The sequence below is a fragment of the Prionailurus viverrinus genome, chromosome F2, assembly GCF_022837055.1.
Source record: "Prionailurus viverrinus isolate Anna chromosome F2, UM_Priviv_1.0, whole genome shotgun sequence".
In the NCBI taxonomy this organism is placed as follows: domain Eukaryota; kingdom Metazoa; phylum Chordata; class Mammalia; order Carnivora; family Felidae; genus Prionailurus; species Prionailurus viverrinus.
In genome coordinates, this window is record NC_062578.1 from 34,753,952 (window position 1) to 34,776,130 (window position 22,179).

The 22,179-nt window shown below is 37.4% G+C and overlaps 1 protein-coding gene and 1 pseudogene across 3 annotated transcripts in view; one reads left to right on the forward strand and one right to left on the reverse strand.

The window, feature by feature from the left end:
- Positions 1-7,303: 7,303 nt before the first annotated feature.
- On the reverse strand, positions 7,304-20,446 carry LOC125156193 (transforming acidic coiled-coil-containing protein 3-like; annotated as a pseudogene).
- The window catches only part of CNBD1 (cyclic nucleotide binding domain containing 1), a 511,584-nt gene continuing 509,676 nt past the window's right edge, over positions 20,272-22,179 (forward strand). Inside the window, exon 1 of one of the 3 annotated variants that reach the window (XM_047842481.1) lies at positions 20,272-20,321. The gene's annotated coding sequence lies outside the window, so the exon portion shown is untranslated. The remainder of the gene's footprint in view (positions 20,322-22,179) is intronic. The other 2 variants (XM_047842482.1, XM_047842480.1) reach the window with 2 other exon arrangements.

Here is a 22,179-nt window from a genome sequence, read left to right on the forward strand (position 1 = left end):
GGAAAGAAAGCCAGAAATCCATGAGAGAAGAAAAGAACAGAGAACTACAAAAACAACAATGAAGAAGTAATAAAATGGCAATAAGTACATACTTATCAATAATTACTTTGAATGCAAATGGACCAAACACTCCAAAAGACATAGGATAATAGAATGGATTAAAAAAATCAAAGGCCATCTATATGTTTCCTACAGGAGCCTCATTTCAGACCTAAAGACACATGCAGATTGAAAAATGTAAGGATGGAAAAGCATTTATCATGCAAATGGAAGTGAAAAGAAAGCCAGGGTTGTGATACTTATACTGTTTACAATAGACTTTTAAGCAGACTGTAACAAAGAAGAACACTAAATAATCATAGAAGGAACAATCTCACAAGAAGATACAACAATTTGTAAATATTTATGTACCCAACATAAAATCACCAAATACATAAGATGGTTAATAACAAACATAAATACAATCAATAGTAATACAGTAATTGTAGGGGACTTTCACACTGCACTTACATCAATAGATGGGTCATCTAAATAGAGTATCAATAAGGAAAGAATAGCTTTAAATGCACATTGGACCCAATGGATCTAACGGATATATTCAGAACATTCCATCCTAAATCAGCAGAATACACATTCTTTTAACATGCACAGGGTATATTCTCCAGAATAGATCACACAAACATATCTCAAAAACTTCAAAAAAGATTTAAGGCATATCATGCATTATTTCTGACCACAATGCTGCAAAACTATGTATCAACCACAAGAAAAAAATCTGGAAGGAACACAAATATGTGGAAGTTAAGTAAACATGCTACTAAACAATGAATGAGTCAACCAAGAAATCAAAGAGGAAATCAATATATAGAAATGAAAATGAAAATGCAATGGTTCAAAATCTTGGGATGCAGCAAAAGCTGTTCTAAGAGAAGTTTATAGTGATACAAGCTTATCTCAAGAAGCAAGAAAAATCTCAAATTCAAAACCTAACCTTACACCGAAAGGAGCTAGAAAAATAATAAACAAAACTTAAAACCATTGGAAGGAAGGAAGGAATAAAGATTAGAGCAGAAGTCAATGCAATAGAACAAAAGACAATGGAACAAATCGATGAAACCAGGGATTGGTTCTGTGAAAAGATCAACAAAATTGCTAAACTTTTAGCCAGACTCATTAAAAAAAGAGAGAGAAAGAAAACTCAGCTAAAAAAAATCACAAACGAGAGGAGAAATAAGAACCAACACAAGAGAAATGCAAAGGGTTATGAGAGTTTATTATGAAAAATTATACGTCAACAAATTGAATAACCTGGAAGAAACGGATAAATTCCTAAAAATATAACTTTCCGAAGTTGAATCAGGAAGAAATAGAAAATTTGAACAGACCAATTATCAGCAATGAAATTGAACTGGTAATCAAAGAACTCCCAACAAAGGTCCAGGGCTGGACAGTTTCACAGGTGAATTCTACCAAACATTTAAAAAAGAATTAATACCCATTCTTCTCAAATTATTCCAAAAAAAAGAGGAGGAAAGAAAACTTCCAAATTCATTCTATAAGGTCAGCATTCCCCTGATATCAAAATGATAAAAGATACCACAAAAAAGAGAACTATGGGCCAGTATCTCTGATAAATAAGATGCAATAATCATCAACAAAATATTAGCAATCTGAATCCAACAATACATTAAGAAAATTATTCACCAAGATCAGTGGGATTTATTCTCAAGATGCAAGCATGGTTCAATATTTGCAAATCAATCAATGTGATACATCATATCAAGAGAAAAGATAAGAACAACATGATCCTCTCAAGATGCAGAAAAAGCATTTGACAAAGTACAATATCCATTCATGACAAAAACTGCCAACAAGTAGGTTTAGAGGAAACATACCTCCACATACTAAAAACCATTTGTGAAAAACCCGCAACAAACACCAAACTTAATGGTGAAAAACTGAGAGATTTTCCCCTAAGGACAGGAACAACACAAGGATGTCCCTTGTCACCACTTTTATTCAACATAGTACTGGAAGTCCTAACCTCAGCAATCAGATAACAAAAAGAAATAAAAGGCATCCAAATTGGTAAGAAAGAAAAATATTGCCTCTATTCATATAACATAGTACCATATACAGAAAACCCCAAAGATTCCAACAAAAAACTACAAGAATTGACAAATGAATTCAGTAAGATCACAGGATATAAAATAAATATACAGAAATCTGTTGCACTTCTATACACTAATAATGAAGTAGCAGAAAGAGAAATTAAGAAAATAATCACATTTATAATTGCACTAAAATAACAAAATACCTAGAATAAACTTAACTGAGGTGAAAGACCTGTATTCTGAAAACTATAAAACTGATGAAAGAAACTGAAGATGACACAAACAAATGCAAAGATATTCCATGCCCATGGATTGGGAAAACAAATATTATTAAAATGTCCATACTACCAAAGCAATCTATACATTTAATGCAATCCCAATTAAAATATCAACAGCATTTTTCACAGAACTAAAAGAAGTAATTCTAAAATTTTGTGTATGGAATCACAAAAGACCCCAAATAGCCAAAGAAATTTTCAAAAAGAAGAATGAAACTGGAGGTATCACAATCCCAGATTTCAAAATATACTACAAAGCTGAAGTAATCAAGGCAGTATGGTACTGGCACAAAAACAGACACATAGATCAATGGAACAGAACAGAAAACCCAGAAATAAACTCATTATTGCATGGTCACTTAATCTTTGACAAAGGAGGCAAGAATATGTAATGACAAAAGGGCAGTCTCTTCAACAAATATTGTATGGAAAACTGGACAGCTACATGGAAAAGAATGAAACTGGACCACTTTCTTACTCTATACACAAAAATAAACTCAAACTGCATCAAAGATGTAAATCTGAGGCCTGAAACCATAAGAATTTTAGAAGAGAGCCTAGGCAATAATATCTCTGATATCAATCATAGCAACATTTTTCTAATGTATCTCCTGAGGCAAGGGAAACAAAAGCAAAAACAAACTATTGGGACTACATCAAAATAAAAAGCTTCTGTACAGTGAGGTAAATAATCAACAAAACTAAAAGACAACCTACTGCACGAGAAGATATTTGCAAATGACACATCCAAAAAAAGGATTAGTATCCAAAGTACATAAAGAACTTATATAACTCAATACCCCAAACCCAATCATCCATTTAAAAAATGAAATGAAGACATGAACAGAAATGAACAGATTTCTCAAAAGAAGACATACAGATAGCCAACAGACACATGAAAAATGCTCAACATCAGTCATCAGGGAAATGCAAATTAAAACCACAATGATATATCCCCTCACACATGTCAGAATGGCTAAAATCAAAGGCACAAGGAACAACAAATGTTGGTGAGGATGTGGAGAAAAAGGAACACTTGTGCACTATTGGTAGGAATGCAAACTGGTTCAGCTGCCATGGAAAATAGTATGGAGATTTCTCAAAAACTCAAAAATAGAATTACCATATGATCCAGTAATTCTACTACTGGGTATTTACCCAGAGAGTATGAAAATGCTGATTTGAAAAGATATATGCAACCCTATGTTTACTGCAGCATTATTTATAATAACCAAATTATGGAAGCTACCCAAGTGGCCATCAATAGATGAATGGATAAAGAAGATAAGAACACACACACACACACACACACACACACACACACACACACACACACAGTGGAATATTACTCAGCCATAAAAAGAATGAGATCTTGCCATTTGCAACACCATGGATAGATCTAAGTGAAATAAATCAGTTATAGAAAAAAAAATACCATACTATTTCACTCATGTGCAATTTAAGAAACAAAAGATATGAACAAAGACTAAAAGAGACAAACAAACAAAACTTTTACATGTATAGAACAAACAGATGGTTACCAGAGTGGAGGTGGGTGGGGGATGAGTTAAATCGGTGGAGTAGATTATGAATACACCTACTACGATAAGCACTGAGTAATGTATAGAAATGTTGAGTCACTATATTGTACACCTGAACCTAATATAAATTATGTTAATTATACTGAAATTAAAATGAAAAATAAATAAATAAGAATAAATTCCCTTCAAATGGGTTTTTAAAAATAATTTCTTGACAATTTACCATGCCACATACATAATACTGTTTTTATTTAAAAATTTTTTTAAGTTTTATTTATTTATTTTGAGAGAGAGAGAGAGAGAGGGAGGGAAACAGAGAGAGAGAGGGGCTATGAGTGGGGGAGGGACAGAGAGAGGAAGGCAGAGAGAATCCCAAGTAGGCTCTGTGTTATCAGCACAGAGCCCGACGTGGGATCATGCAAGATTGTGACCTGAGATGAAACCAAGAACTGGATACTTAACCAAAGAAGCCACCCAGGTGCCCCAATATTGTTTTTAAACTTGGGCAAGATAGGCCCCTTTCCTGATCCCTTTCCTACAGGATCCTCCTCTGACCTTTCTGTAGCTCAGCTCTTGCCCAGGAATGTGCCTGGCTGGCACCTGCATCCCACCCCCCTTGCCCTTTGAGATTCTAGACTAGTTTCCAATCTCCAATATGATTAAGTACAGAAACTGGGAGTAAGTCTTTCAAACTTCTATGTTAATTGAAGGAGTAATTTTGTCTGGTTAATTTCATAATCAAAAACAATGGTATTTTCTTTACGTGTGTTTTTATTTTCTTTTTCTAGGAATTTTTTTTGCCTTATGTATACATAATATCCCAATATTATTCCTTCTTAGTTCTAATTTTTCCAAACAAACTCCCCCCAAACCTCTTCTTTCTTATTTTAATGCATATTGACTTCAACTTCAATTTTTCTCCTTCCCCTACAACATGGATTATCATTGCTCAACCACAACTAGTTGTTTATTTCAGAGCCTACTACAATTCCATTTTGTGCTTCCTAAGGTATGGTGGATAAAAAGGCATGTATTTTACATGTTCTACATGTTTGGTTATGTTGCTCAAATTGTGATTTCATTTTTAATACTTCCCACTAAAAAAGCTCAGCATTTTTTATCTGGATGATGAGTCTAGTAGATATTTCACTACACTGGACTAATATCTTCCAGACATAATCTACAATTTCTCCCAGATTTCCTTTGGTTTTATATCTGATAGCTTGTATTTCATTATACCATAATACTGTATTAAAATTGCTAAGCACAGAGATAGTCTGATCAGTATATTTTTTTATTGTTATTTGGGAAGTGGAATGTTTCACATAATAGAAATTTACATATCAAAAATCTGAATTTGTGATTTCTTTTCACAAACTAGCAACCTTAGGCCTGAATTATCACATAGCAAAAATTGGCTGGAACTATCTTCTGCCCTCTTTAGAGAGGGCATAGATTCTCCATGGATAAAGAAGATAACAGTATACATACAATGGAATACTACTCAGCCATAAAAAAGAATGAAATTTTGCCATTTGTAATAACATAGATGAACCTAGAGGGTATTTTACCAAAAAGAATAAGTCAGGGTGACTAAGACAATACATTATGATTTTACTTATATGTGGAATCTAAAAAAACAAAGCAAATGAAAAAAACACAACATAAACAGACTCATAAATACAAAGAACAGGCTGGTAGTTGCCAGTGGGGATTCTGTGGGGGGATAAGCATAATAGGTAAAGGGGATTAAGAGGGATAGAATTCCAGTTATAAAATAAATAAGTCATTAGGATGAAAAGTATAAGTACAGCATAAGAAGTATGGTCAATAATATAATAACTTTGTGTGGTGATAGATGGTAACTACATTTATAATGATGAACGCTTTGTAATATATATAATTGTTGAATTACTATGCTGTACACCTGAAACTAATATAATATTGTATGTCAACTACTACCTAAAAGTAGTAGTATTTTGACTATTCCCTACTCCTTTATCCCACTTGGTAAATGTCTTTCATACATTGTATAATGTCAAGGAATGTGGAAAAATATTCAACTTTTATAGAAATCCTTAGTATTTTTAGGTACCTATATGAAATTAGGGAAAGATTAAAAATGTGTAGACTTTTGGTTCCAAAGCCCAGACATACTGATTCAGTAAGTCAGATATGGGAGTCCAGAATTCTACATTTTAAAAGAGTGGACCAGGTAATTGGGATGCAAAACGATCCCATTTTGAGAAAATCAGGTTGATAAAACCTCAACTGCAAATCAACAATTATGAAGGGAATTCTGAGAGACGGTATACTCTAAGCTTTTGAGGTTCATAGCAGAGAAAGCAATACACTCTCCCTGAAGCATTTCTTCATGCCACAATCATAAATAGATTATTGGAATGAATAGTCCAAGAGGTGGGCAGTAAATAAGTTCTTAACATTTTCCTTTTTTCAATATATGCTCATTCTTTCAGCTCACTTTAAGAATCATGTTTAGGGGCGCCTGGGTGGCTCAGTCGGTTAGGCATCTGACTTCGGCTCAGGTCACGATCTCACAGTTTGTGAGTTCAAGCCCCATGTCAGGCTCTGTGCTGACAGCTCAGAGCCTGGAGTCTGCTTCAGATTCTGTGTATCTTTCTCCTTCTGCCCCTCCCCTGCTTATGCTCTCTCGCTCTCTCTCAAAAATAAATAAACATTAAAAAAATTAAAAAAAAAAGAATCATGTTTAGTCTGTTTTAACTATCTTAACTCTGAGAGTTATCATTGCTAAGTATGTCAAATGTCAAACCACTGATAGACTCACAACTTAGTTAGGTATGATTCTGACGCCGGTAAACGAGCAGCTCCCACCATCTTCAGGATAGACTGTCTGGGATATATTTTATGCTTATTTTCTCAGTCTATTTTTTTTTTTGAAGATTTTATTGTTAAGTAATCTCTATACCCAACATGGGGCTTGAATCCACAATCCCAAGAAGAAGAGTCACACGCTGTACTGAGTCAGCCAGGTGCCCCTTTTCAGTCTCTTTTTAAACTCTGTGGGGGCAACAGTGTTTTCCAAAGTAAGTCCCAATGAACCACTTTGCAATTTCACTCCAGGTCTCCATTTCCAGTGGCTCCCATCTGGCCACGGGTTCTAAGAAATTGTGTTTAGATCAAGTACCTTAAGCCTCATTGAAGAAGGACTAATAAATACTTACATGTGAGCTGATAGTAACTGAGGTCCTATACTTCTGATGATGGTAGTGGGAGGGACCAATGGAAGAAAAAGGGTTAATTTTCATAAGGACCTGATAGGTGAAGTCAAGAATGAAACATTAACAACTTACATTTGGAACACTGTCCTGGGGTTTCCAACTTCACCTCCATCACTCATTATCAAGTATCATAGCCAATCTTCAGATCAAATTCTTCAAAAGTTATCTGGATAACCTAGCAATAAACAGAAACAAACATGTCAAGTATATCACATTATAAATAAGAACAAACAAACAAAAAGCAATGGCAGAAAACAGTAAAAATGCAGAGTGAATGTCAGACTATATATATGTATATATATGTTATTATCTATATACATATAAACTCACACCATAGCAGCAAATCATGTCAGATTATTGCTAAAGTTCAATCATTATTATAACATAATTCCTATTTGCCGTATTGTACCTTCTGTATTGATTTTCCAATGAACAGCCATGCCTTCTATTTTAAAACCCTTTTATTTAAAGCATTGAAGCATAATTAATGCAAATATACTCTGAGAAATCTTTATTTTTTTTTTAATTTTTTTTAAGGTTTTATTTATTTTTGAGACAGAGACAGAGCATGAACGGGGGAGGGGCAGAGAGAGAGGGAGACACAGAATTGGAAACAGGCTCCAGGTTCCGAGCCATCAGCCCAGAGCCCGACGCGGGGCTCGAACTCACGGACCGTGAGATCGTGACCTGAGCTGAAGTCGGACGCTTAACCGACTGAGCCACCCAGGCGCCCCACTCTGAGAAATCTTTATAAAAGGTACATGTAGGTGGACAGTGGTTTTCCATACATTTGCATCAGGTATATTTTGTTTTACTGTGCTTTACTTCATTATGCTTCACAGATAGTGTATTTTGAACAAATTGAAGTTTTGTGGCAACCTGGAGTCAAGCAGGACTATCAGTAGCATTTGCTAACAGCATTTGCTTACTTTGTGTGTTACATTCTGGTAATTCTCACAATATTTCAAATTTTTCATTATTATTATATTTGTTATGGTAATCTATGATCAATGATCTCTTGTGTTACTATTGTAATTATTTTCTGGTGCCATGATCTGTGCCCATATAACACAGCAAACATAATTGAAAAATGTTGTATGTGTTCTTATTGTTCCACCAACTGGCTCTTCCCCCATCTCTTGCCCTCACTATTCCATGAGACACAAAAATATTGAAATTATGCCAGTTAATAAACCTATAATACCCTCTAAGTGTTCAAGTGAAAGGAAGAGTCACATGTTACTCACTTGAAATCAAAACCTAGAAATTAAGTTTAGTGAGGCATGTTGAAAAGGCATGTTGAAAGCCAAGATGGGCTGAAAACTAGACTTCTTTGGTCAGTTAGCTAGTTGTGAATGCCAAGGAAAAGTTCTTTGAGGATTTAAAAGTGCTACTCTGGTGAACACATGAATGATGAGAAAGCAAAACAGCTTTAGTGGTCTGAGTGGTCTGAAGAGAAGATCAAACCAGCCACGAAATTCCTTTAAGTCAAAGCCTAATCCGGAGCAAGGCCGTCACTCTCTTCAATTCTAAGAAGGCTGAGAGAGAGAGATGAGGAAGCTGCAGAAGAAAAAATGTGAAGCCAGTAGAGTTGGTTTGTGAGGTTTAAGGATAGAAGTCATCTCCATAATATAAAAGTGCAAGGTTAAGCAGCAAGTGTTGATGTAGAAGCTGTACCAACTTACCAAAATATCTAGCTAAGATAATTATCTGTATGTAGCTACCCCAAACAATAGATTTTCAATGTAGATAAAACAGTCATCTATTAGGAAGAAGGTGCCCCTAGGACTTTTATAGCTAGAGAGGAGAAAGTCAATACCCGGTTTCAAAGGTTCAAAGGATAGGCTGACTCTTGGGGCACGTGGGTGGCTCAGTCAGTTAAGTGTCCAGCTTCAGCTCAGGTCATGGTCTCACAGTTTGTGGGTTCCAGCCCTGCTTTGGGCTCTGTGTGGACAGCCCAGAGCCTAGAGCCTGCTTTGGATTCTGTGTCTCCCTCTCTCTCTGCCCCTCCCTTGCTCACACTATGTCTCTTTCTCTCTCAAAAATAAACATTAAAAAAAATTTAAAAAAAAAGATAGGCTGACTCCTATTAAGAGTTAATGCAGTGTGGAAAACTTCAGTGTTGTCTTATTTTAAGCCAACCAACCTTCAGCAACTAGTTCCCTGATCAGTAAGCAGCCATAAATATCTAGGCAAGATCCTCCACCAGGAAAAAGATTATTACTCACTGAAAGCTTAGATGATAGTTAGCATTTTTTACCAATAAAGTATTTTTTAATTAAGGAATGTATATTATTGTTTTCATACATAATGCTATCGCTCACTTAATAGTCTACAGTATAAACATAACTTTTATATGCACTGGGAAACAAATTATTCATTTGATTTGCTTTATTGTGATATTTGCTTTATTGGGAACTGAACCCACGGTATCTTTGAGGTATGCCTATACAGAACATTCCATTAAAAAGCAAGAAAATATACATTCTTCTCAAGTGTACTTGGGGGGGGGGCAACATGGCAGAGAAGTAGGGGGATCTGAACTTCATGTGTTTCTCAAAGAAGGGTTGAAGTCAAAAGACTGAACTCCAAGAGTCTGGGAAGAAAAGAGACTGAGTCACTACCAGGGATACACGGGGACAACCTGATGGGCCACAGGTGTGTGATTGAGAACTGGGAGAAATAAAACAATGGAGGGGAGGGATCCCCTTCTGTGGAGAGACAAAAGGAAGAGAAAGAGTGGCTGGGAGACAAAGGGAAGAGAAAGAGTGCTGGGAAAGCATAGGACTGTCGGGACAAGAGAAAAACCTCGGACTAGGACAGAAAATCCAATTTCTAACTGTGGGACTTTCTCTGGACCAGGGTTGGCTGCCCTGTTCCCACACCTGGGGAGGAGGGGTTGCAGGCCCCAGGCTGCGTGGCTAGGTCAGCAGCCCATTCTGCAGTAAGAGAAAGAGATACCCTCCTTGGAGTGCTGTGGGACAGGACAAAGTCTGCCTGCAACTGCCAGCCTCTCAGTGGCTAGGCCAGGGGCACAGTCCATAGTAGGAGAAAGCGATCCTCTTCCTGGAGTGATGTGGCACAGGACAAAGCTATCCGGGGTCCACATACTGGGTAGCATGGAGCTGTGCTTTCCCAGTACCAGGGCGCATGGAGTGGGAGTTTGAATCCCATCCAAGCACCAGGGCACTGAAATCGGCAGAGCAAGAGAGACTGCCTCCTCTGCACCCATGGCACAGTGAGGACAGCTCGAACACAGTGGTTTGGGACACCGAGTCTGTGGAGGAGAGACTGGGCGGGGGGGTGGCGTCGCCATTGTTCTCCCCACCACCAGATCAGCAGTGCTGCATTGCCTGGATCAATTCTCAGACAGTCCTTGCTATATAGATATATTCTTCTTTCCTTTTCTTCTTATCTCTTCCCTCCTCTAGTCTGGTTACTCTGGTTGTTGGTTTGTTTAAGCAGAAATATTTAATACATTCTCTTGATACATGTTCTATACCTCCTTCTTACCTTTCTCTCTCTCTGTAATAATTAAACTATATAATTTCTCTGTCTGGGCAACTTTATCTTCTTTTCTTTCCCCCCGCCTCCTTCTTTATTTTCCTTTCTCTCTCTCCAGATTAAGCTGTTTAGTCTCCCTGCCTGGTCCATGTTTATTTTTTCTTTTTCCCTGCCCCTGTCATTTTTCTCGTTGTATGTGCTCTCCATCAGCGCCACCTCCATCCTGTTCTTTACTTGTAGCTGGTGTTTCTGGCTTTTTGCTTTTGGTTTGTTTTTTTCTTTTCTTTTCTTTTTTTATTTGTTTGTTTGCATGTTTTTGTTTTCTGTTTGTCTGTTTGCTTTCCTTTCCAGGGCTACTCCAAGGAACAAATCAAAACACACCTGGTGGAGGGTCTAAAACATCACTACGAGTAGGGAAATAAAATAACCAAAGTCCCAACAAGAGAGAACAAGTAGCACTCTCCAAAAAACACTTCCTGAAGGGCCAGGCCCTGGACAGGGTATGACCCCCTTTTAATATAGCAGTGCTCGCAGTTGTCAAGCATGTAACAAGCTTTTAAAACACACAAGGGACAGAAAACTAGCCAAAATGATGAAACAGAAGAATTCTCCTCAAAAGAAATTCCAGGAAGAAATGAAAGATAAAGAATTGATCAAAACCTATATAAGCAATATAAATTAACAAGAATTTAGAATAATATTCATAAGATTAATCTCTGGGCTTGAAAAAAAGCATAGAAGACAGCAGAGATCAAGGAACTAAAACATAGTCATTATAAATTAAAAAATGCTCTAAGTGAGGTGCAAAATACAATGAAGGCAGCCACAGTGTGGACTGAAGAGGCAGAGGGGAGAACAGATGAATTAGAAGATAAAATTATGGAAAAAGATGAAGCTGAGAAAAAGAGAAAAAAATCCTGGATCACAAGGAGAGAATTAGAGAACTAAGTGATTCAATCAAATAGAACAATATCTGTATCACAGGAATTCCAGATGAAGAAGAGAGAGAGAGAAAGTGGCTGAAGGTGTACTTGAGCAAATCATAGCCAAGAACTTCTCCGATCTGGGGAAGGAAACAGACCTTGAAATCCAAGAGGCACAGAGAAATCCCTTCAGACACAACTTGAATCGATTTTCTTCATGACATATCATAGTGAAACTGGCAAAATACAAGGGGAGAGAGAGAATTCTGAAGGCAGCTAGGGATAAACGGGCCTTAACATACAAAGGTAAACACATAAGGGTAGTAGATCTATCTACTGAAACTTGGCAGGCCAGAAAGGAATGGCAGGAAATCTTCAATGTGATGAACAGGAAAAATATACAGCCAAGAATCCTGTATCCAGCAAGCCTGTCAATCAGAATAGAAGGAAAGATAAAGGTTTTCTCAAACAAACAAAAACTGAAGGAACTCATCACCACTAAACCAGCCCTACAAGAGACCCTAAGGGGGACTTTGTGAGTGAAATATTGCAAAGACCACAAAGTACCAGATACATCACTACATGCATGAAAACTACAGACATCACAATGACTCTAAACCCATATCTTTCAATAATAACACTAAATGTAAATGGACTAAACGCTCCAATCAAAAGACATAGGGTATCAGAATGGATAAAAAACAAGACTCATCTATTTGCTGTCTACAAAAGACCCATTTTAGACCTGAGGACACTTCATATTGAAAGTGAGGGGATGGAGAACTATCTATCATGCTACTGGAAGTCAAAAGAAAGCTGGAGTAGCCATACTTGTATCAGACAAACTAGACTTTAAATTAAAGGCTATAACAAGATATGAAGAAGGGAATTATATAATAATTACAGGGTCTATCCATCAGGAAGAGCTAACAATTATAAATGTCTACACACCAAATTTGGAGCACCCAAATATATAAGAAAATTAATCACAAACATAAGTAATCTTATTGATAAGAATGTGGTAATTGCAGGGACTTTAATACTCCACTTACAACAATGGATAGATCATCCAGACAGAAAATCAATAAAGGAACAATGGCCCTGAATGATACACTGAACCAGATGAACTTGACAGATATATTTATAAGTTTTCATCCTAAAGCAGAAGAATATACTTTCTTCTCAAGTGGACACGGAACATTCTCCAAGATAGATCACATACTGGGTCACAAAACAGCCCTCAGTAAATATAAAAAAATTGAGACGATACCATACACCCTTTCACATCATAATGCTATGAAACTTGAAATCAACCACAGGAAAAAGTTTGGAAAACCTCCAAATGCATGGAGGTTAAAGAACATCCTACTAAAGAACGAATGGGTAAACTGGGCAATTAAAGAAGGAATTAAAAAATACATTGAAACAAATGAAAATGAAAACACAACAATCCAAACCCTTTGGGGTGCAGCAAAGGCAGTCCTAAGAGGAAAATACATTGCAATCCAGGCCTATGTCAAAAAACAAGAAAAATCTCCAATACAAAATCTAACAGCACACCTAAAGGAACTGGAAGCAGAACAGCAAAGAACCACCAAACCCAGCAGAAGAAGAGAAATAATAAAGATCAGAGCAGAAATAAATAATATAGAATCTAAAAAAAACTGTAGAACAGATTAATGAAACGAAGAGTTGGTTTTTTGAAAAAAAAAAAAACAAAACAAAAAAAAACAAACCAAAATTGATGAACCTTTAGCCAGGCTTCTCAAAAAGAAAAGAGAGAGGACTCAAATAGATAAAATCACGAATGAAAATGGGTTTACTACAACCAATCCCTCATAAATACAAGAAATTATCAGGGAATACTATGAAAAATTCTATGCCAACAAACTGGACAACCTGGAAGAAATGGACAAATTCCTAACACCCACACACTACCAAAACTCAACAGGAAGAAATAGAAAATTTGAAAAGAACCTAACTAGTGAAGAAATTTAATCAGTTATCAAAAATCTCCCAACAAATAAGAGTCCTGGACCACATGGCTTCCCTGGGGAATTCTACCAGATATTTAAAGCAGAGTTAATACCTATCCTTCTCAAGCTGTTCCAAAAAATAGAAATGGAAGGAAAACTTCCAGACTCATTCTATGAGGCCAGAATTTCTTTGATTCCCAAACCAGACAGAGAGCCAACAAAAAAGGAGAACTATAGGCCAGTATCCCTGATGAACATGGATACAAAAATTCTTAACAAGATACTAGCAAATTGAGTTCAACAACCTATAAAAAGAATTATTCATCATGATCAAGTGGGATTCATTCCTGGTTCAATATTCACAAATCAATCAACATGATACATCACATTAAAAAAAGAAAGTATAGGGGTACCTGGGTGGCTCAGTTGGTTAGGCATCCAACTTCAGCTCAGGTCATGATCTCGTGGGTCAGGAGTTCAAGCCCTGTGTCAGGCTCTGTGCTGACAGCTCAGAGCCCAGAGCTGCTTCAGATTCTGTGTCTCCCTCTCTCTCTGCCCCTCCCCCACTTGCATTCTGTCTCTCTATCAAAAATAAATAAACATTAAAAAAATGTTTAAAAAAAGAAAGGATAATAACCATAAGATCCTGTCAATAGATGCAGAAAAAGCATTTGAGAAAATATAGCATTGTTTCTTAATAAAAACTCTCAAGGAAGTCGGGATAGAAGGAACATACTTAAACATCATAAAAACCATTTATGAAAAGCCCACAGCTAATATCCTGAATGGGGAAAAACTGAGAGCTTTCCCCCTGAGATCAGGAACACAACAGGGACATCCACTCTCACCACCATTGTTTAACATGGTGTTGGAAATCCTAGCATCAGCAATCAGATGACAAAACAAAATAAAAGGCATCCAAATTGGCAAAGAAGTCAAACTTTCACTTTTCACAGCTGAAATGATACTTTACATGGAAAACCCGACAGACTCCACCAGAAGTCTGCCAGAACTGAAACATGAATTCAGCAAAGTCACGGGGTACAAAATCAATGTACAGAATTTGGCTGCATTTTTATACAACAATAATGAAGCAACAGAAAGAGAAATGAAACTGATTCCATTTACAATTGCACCGAGAACCATAAAATACCTAGGAATAAACCTAACCAAAGATGTAAAAGATCTGTATGTTGAAAACTATAAAAATCTTATGAAGGAAATTGAAGAAGACACAAAGAAATAGAAAAAAACATTCCATGCTCATGGATTGGTAGAATACATATTGTTAAAATATCAATACTACCCAAAGAAATCTACACATTCAATGCAATCCTAATCAAAATTGCACTGGCATTCTTCTCAAAGCTAGAACAAACAATCCTAAAATTTATATGGAACCACAAAAGACCCTAAATAGCCAAAGTAATATTGAAGAAGAAAACCAAAGCGGAAGGCATCATAATCCCAGACTTTAGCCTCTACTACAAAGCTGTAATCATCAAGACAGTATGGTATTGGCACAAAAACAGACACACAGACCAATGGAATAGAAGAGAGAACCCAGAACTGGACCCACAAATGTATGGCCAACTAACTTTGACAAAGCAGGAAAGAGTATCCAATGGAAAAAAGACAGTCTGTTTAACAAATGGTGCTGGGAGAACTGGACAGCAACATGCAGAAAAATGAAACTAGACCACTTTCTTATACCACATACAAAAATAAACTCAAAATGGATCAAAGACCAGAATGTGAGACAAGAAATCATCAAAACCCTAAAGAAAGCCAGCAACAACATCTTTGACCTCAGCCACAGAAATTTCTTGCTCGACACATCTCCAAAGGCAAGGGAATTAAAAGCAAAAATGAACTATTGAGATCTAATTAAGATAAAAAGCTTCTGCACTGCAGAGGAAACAATCATCAAGTGTACTTGGAACATTCTCCAGGACAGATCATATTTTAGGAAAGTAAATAAGTCTTAAAAATTTTATGAAGTTTAAAATCCTATCAAGCATCTTTTCCAACCACAATGGTTTGAAACTAGAAATCAATTACATAGAAAGAACTGGAAAATTAACAAATATGTTGAGATTAACCAATATGCTACTAAAAAACCAAAAAGTCAAAAATAAAATCAAAAGAGAAATAAAAGGTACTTTGAGACAGATGAAAATTAAAATACAAATGCCAAACCTTATGGGATTCAGCAAAAGTAGTTCTTAGAGGAAAGTTCATCATGACAAATAAACAAGAAACATTTCAAATAAACAACATAACTTCACACTTCAAGGAACTATAAAAAATGAAGCAACAAAGCCAAAGTTAGTAGAACGAAATAACAAATATCAGAATGGAAATAAGTTAAATAGAGACTAAAGAGACAACAGAAAAGATGAGTGAAACCAAGACCTACCTCTTGAAAAGAGAAACAAAATATGTAAATAAACTTTTAGTTAGACTACCCAAGAAAAAAAGAGAGAGGAACCAAATAAATGAAATCAAAAATGAAAGAATAAATGTTAGAATTGGTATTAGAAATACAAAGAATCGGGTTATTGGGAGTATGTATTGGGAATTAAAGAATACACTTACTATGATGAAAAAAACAAATCGAATAAAAAACTATACAGTGATGTATGTCAATTAAATCTCAATAGAACTGCAAAAACAAACAAAAAGAAATACAAAAAATCATTAAGATAATACTATGAATAATTATCTTGCAATAAATTGGAAAACCTAGAAGAAATTGATAAATTCCTAGAAACATACAACCTTCCAAGATTGAATCATGAAAAAATAGAAAATATGAACAGACTGATTACTAGGAAGGAGATTGAATCAGTAATTAAAAACATCCCAATAAACAAAAGTTCACAATCAGATGGTTTCACTAATAAATTCTACCAAACATTCAATGGGGAATTAATACCAATCCTTCTCAAACTTTTGCAAAAAACAGAAGAGAATGGAAAATTTCCAAACTTGTTTTATGAGGCCAGCATTACCCTCACACCAAAACCAAAGACACCACAAGGAAAGAAAATTACATGCCAATATCCCTGATGAACATAGCTGTAAAAATTCTCAACTACATACTAGCAAATGAGATTCTACAATACATTAAAAGAATCATACAGCATGATCAAGTGGGATTTATTCCAAGTATGTGAGGGAAATTAACATTTGCAAATCAATTAATGTGCTATGACACATTAACAAAATGAAGGATAAGAATTATATGATCATCTCAACGGATTCAGAAAAAGCATTTGACAAAATTCAACATCAATTTATCATAAAAATTCTCAACAAAGTGAGGACAGAAAAAACACCACAGTATAATAAGGGCAATATATAACAAGCCTGCAGCTAACATTATATTCAACTATGAAAAGCTAAAAGCCTTTTCTCTAAGATAAGGAATAAGACAATAGATGCCCACTCTTGAGCATAATACTATTTGAATATAAAAACTTATATTACTAGTCAGAGCAATTATGTCAGAAAAAGAAATGAAAGGCATACAAGATGTAAAGGAATAAGAAATACTGTCACTATTTTCAGGTGACATATTATATACAGAAAACCATGAATACATCACTAAAAAAAATTGTTAGAATAAATGCATTCATTAAAGTTGCAGGATTCAAAATCAACATACAAAAATTTGTAGTATTTCCAGTGACTAAAAATGAACTATCAGAAAAAGAAATTAAGAAAACAATTCCATTTACAATTATATCAAAACAAATAAAATACTTACAAATAAACTTAACCAAGGTGGTGGAAGACCAGTAAACTGAAAACTATGACACTGATGAAAGAAACTGAAGACACAAATAAATGGAAAGACATTCTGTGCTCATGGTTTGGAAGAATAAATATTGTTAAAATGCCCATACGACCCAAAGCAATCTACATATTCAATGCAATTACTATCAAAATTCCAATGGCATTTTTTCACAGAAATTGAACAAATAATCCTAAAATTTATATGGAACCACAAAAGATCCCAAACAGCCAAACAAATTTTGAGAAAGAAGAACACAACTAGAGATATCACACTCCCTGATTTCAAATTATATTACAAAGCTATAGTAATCAAAACATTATATTATCAGCTTAAAATAGAAACATAGATAAGTAGAACAGAATAGACAGCCCAGGAACAAACCTATAGATGTATGGTCAACTAGTTTGTGACAAAGGAAGCAAGAATATACAATGGGGAAAGAACAATCTTTTTAATAAATGGTATTGAGAAAGCTGAACAGTCACATGCAAAAGAATGAAACTAGACCACTATTTTATACCGTACACAAAAATTAACTCAAAACGGGGCACCTGTGGCTCAGTCCGTTAAGGGTCCAATCTCAGTCAGACTTCCTACACCCCTCAGTCCATTTTGTCCATTCTTTGACCCCCTCTCCTCATGTAACCATCAGTTTGTTCTTTTTATTTGCAGGTGAATAGACATTTTTCTAAAGAGGATAAACAAATGGCCTACTGGTACATGAAAAGATGCTCAACATCACTAATCACCAGGGAATTTGCATATCAAAAGTATAATAGAGATATCACTTCACACCTGTTAGAATGTATATTATCAAAAAGATAAGAAATAACAAATTTTGATCAGGATGTGGAGAAAAGGGAGCCCTTTTAAACTGTAGCTGGGAATGTTAATTGGAGCAGTAACTATTAAACACAGTATGGGATTTCCTCAAAAAGTTAAAAATATGATCCAGCAATTCCACTGAAAGATATATGTACTCCTATGTTCACTCTAGCATTATTTACAATAGCCATGGCATGAAAACAACTTAAAATGTCCATCATGGATGAATAAAGAAAATGTGTGTGTATATATAAATAAATATATATATATATAAATAAATATATATATAAATAAATATAAGATAAAGAAAAAGTGTGTGTGTATGTGCGTGTGTGTGTGTGTGTGTATATATATATACATATATATATACACATAAGTATATATATATGTAATGGAATATTATTCAGCCATAGAAAAGAAATCTTGCCATCTGCAACATGAATGGACTTGAAGGTACTAAATGAAATAACTCAGACAGAAAAAGATAAATACCATATGATCTCACTTCATATGGAATCTAAAAATAAAAAAACCCAAGGTCTTGGACATAAAGAAAAGATTGTGATTGCCTGAGGCAGGGGCATGTGGGTGGCTGAAATGGGTGAAGGTGGTCCAAAGGTACAAATTTCTACTTACAAAATAAGTCAAAGGATGTAATGTATAATATGGTGACTATAGTTTATAGAACTGCATTGCATATTTCAAAGTATCTAGGAAAGTGGATCTTGAAGGTTCTCATCCCAAGAAAAAAAAATTTTAACTGAATATGGTGATGGATGTTAACTGGACTTATTGTGGTGATCATTTTGTAATATATGCAAATATTGAGTCATGTTGCACATCTGAAACTAATATGTCATGTCAGTTATACCTCAATAAAAAAAAGTAAAGGCAGCTGCGAGTGGAAAAAAAAAAGAATTACAAATAAAGAACTAAAACAAAATTTTTTTACTGATTGGTGAAAAATAAAGTAACTAACATACTGCTTACAAATAAGTTTACCTTAAGTTTCCTGGGGTTTTGGACATGCTTCGGAATGCTCAAGTTAAAGGAATATTTTCCTCAGTAAAGCGGCAGTACAGGTTTGACTCTGGGGACAGGAATGACCTCTGCATTACTCAGAGACTTAAACTTATTTCCTGGAACCAAGGGGAAGGTTTTTGCCTTCCCTGAGATCCTTACAAGACCATAGTGGCAGCTCCTGTTAACAGCCCTCCTGTCCTTCCATTCAGAATTGTACAGACACCATACTGAAACACACACACTTATTTACTTTACCAAAATTAAATGATTTAAATCTATCTTTCATGAAAAGCACCAAGTAAAAGAGTTGAATGGTAACAAAAACAAAACAACAACAACAACAAAAAACCTGGATTTCGGCTTTGGCAGTTCCTTCTGTTTTGACCCTCTTCCATGGCCTGGTACACAATCCCCTCAGACAGGTCTGTGTTCTTCCCCCCTCTCCAGGTTCTTCTCACGGAGCTCTTCACACCTGGTTTTCAGGAACAAGCAATCCTTCTGTGTTGCTTCCCCCACCGTGTCCAAGCCCTTCTGGGCGTACTTTCGCACATCCATGATGGGCGCCATGGGCAGCAGCAACCCCCCAGGCCTGATCCCAAGCCTGAGGACACACAGGGTGGAGGGCACACAGGAACATGTCTAGTGAAGAAATCAAATTCCACCAGCTTTGCCTCAGGCCGGAGTTGCTGAGGAAGGTGCGACTGCGTGGGTAGTGCGCTCTGCTCGTCTCAGGCACCACCGACTGTCTCTGAAGGTTGTGCTTCAGGGGTGGGTCGAACTTGAAGTATAAAAACTGTTTCTTCAAGGCCAACTGCTTCAACAAGTAAGTCCCAAAAAGCGCTCCAGATTATCCGCCTCAGCCGGGTGCCTAGAACCTCACCGCATTCGCGCAAGCGCTGATCCCCTCTGAGGAGGCGGGGCACCGGCGAGCTTGTGGCTCTCCGCCGGACCGCTTGGGGGAGCCCCCGCGGGGAAGACTCGCGGGACCCAGGATGCTCGCCGCTGCGCTAGCTCCCGCAGCGGTCTGCATCAGGAAGGGTCACCCGCTGAGGCTGAAACCACCTGCTGCTGGGAGGTGAGTCTTCCTCCGCCGCAGGCACAACACTCATTTGCTCTGACACAGGCCCCGAGGCTGACTCTGGGGGCGTCCTTGGGACCTGGGTTCACCGCCACCTTCCGACCCGTTAAAGTGTGGGCCATCGAACTTGTCCCAATCCAGCTTTTAAGACCTCCAGGGAGTGGAAATGGGACCCTCGCCCGCCTCCTCGGGGTTCCTTTCCTGTCTCTAGCCTCGCGTCTCCTTGAGGGAGGGTCTTTTTCCCCGTTTTCTTGGTGGGGGTGACTCTTTGCTGGCGGCAGGGCCAGAGAAGTCGAATCCTAGCCTTATGGACCCACTCCTTGAAGAGGTATCCATTTGGCTATTGGCTTCTTTCTTCTGAGGACGAGGCCCTTCCAGCCTTCAAAGGGCCGGCGGGGGCGGTGTTTCAGGACCAGAGGCGTCCTCGCTGCATGTCTGCACTAGCTCAGGGAGGGCACTAAGTGGCCGGGGCCTACGAACAGGGACCTGGTGTGAGCTTCCAGGGACATCTCTGTCAGGGTCCTTCCTCCATTCTTTCTTGGGGTGCCATCCCAGGAAGGTCTGACAGGATTAAGGAGGTGGATGTAATGCTTTTCTTTCAGGAATATGAGCGAACATTTTCCTGTAAGCCATGCTAAGGGCTGCTAGGCATTCTCCTGGAGATGCCACTTTGTTTTGAAGACTCCCTAGAGTCGGGAAGAGCTTATTGAGGAATCCAGGCCAGCCAGGGAGCCCAGGGGGGCCACTGGAACCCTTGTCTTCAGAGGCCAGTCTTACATCCCCTGGATCCCTCCTCAGCATTGACAACTGCTGGTTTCTGGAGAATTCCATCGGCTCTTTTGGTGTGCACTTCTTTGCTGAACTGTTAGTTCTCCTTCTGGTTCCAGGTTTGATGAGTTTTCTAACAGTGATGTCCTTCAGAGCAAAAATAAACTTTAGGTTTGCTGCTTAAAATCCTGTGTTTCTGTGCTCCTCCAGAGCTGTCTGAAAAGCCACCTTCCTAGCTTTGGCTATGTTCTTGGGTGGCACATTTTCTTAATGTGACAGACGAAGAACTAGGAGAACAAGCATTCCAAGAGATCAGGTAGAAGCATCCTGGTCCTTCCTGACAGAGCCTCAGAAGTCACAGTTCCACTGCACTCTATTGGCCAACAGCAAATCATTTAAGGAGTACAAATTCAAGGAAGGGGGTGTGGTGATTAGACTCCACCTCTTGGTAGGGGGTGTGGCAAAGTCACGTGTTAGAAGAACAGCTATAGAAAGTATTGAAAATTTTAAGTATAGTCTGTTCACCAGAGGCAACCAACTAGTGAACATGCTTTAAAAATCTTACCAAAGAGACAATGCTGTAGGTACACTATGCTTATTTTCTTTTAATATTTAATCTTGGAAATCTCTCTCATGTTAATTCTAGATCAAATTCATTCTAATGATTTCAGAGCATTCTATCCATGGATCTACCGTTGTTTTAAAAACTACTTTTGGGGGGCGCCTGGGTGGTTCAGTCAGTTAAGCATCCAGCTTCGGCTCAGGTCATGATCTCACAGTTTATGGTCCAATCCCGGCATCAGGCTCTGTGCTGACAGCTCAGAGCCTGGAGCCTGCTTCAGATTCTGTGTCTCCCCCTCTCTTTCTGTCCCTCCCCTGCTCATCCTCTGTCTCTCTCTGTCTCAAAAATAAATAAAAACATTAAAAAAACCCTACTTTTGGGGCCCCTGAGTGGCCAAGTTGGTTAAGCATCTGAATCCTGGTTTTAGTTCAGTTCATGATCTCACAGTTTGTGAGTTCCAACCCCCCCCCCCCCCCCCCATCAGGCTCTGGGCTGACAGCAGGAAGCCTGCTTGGGATTCTCTCT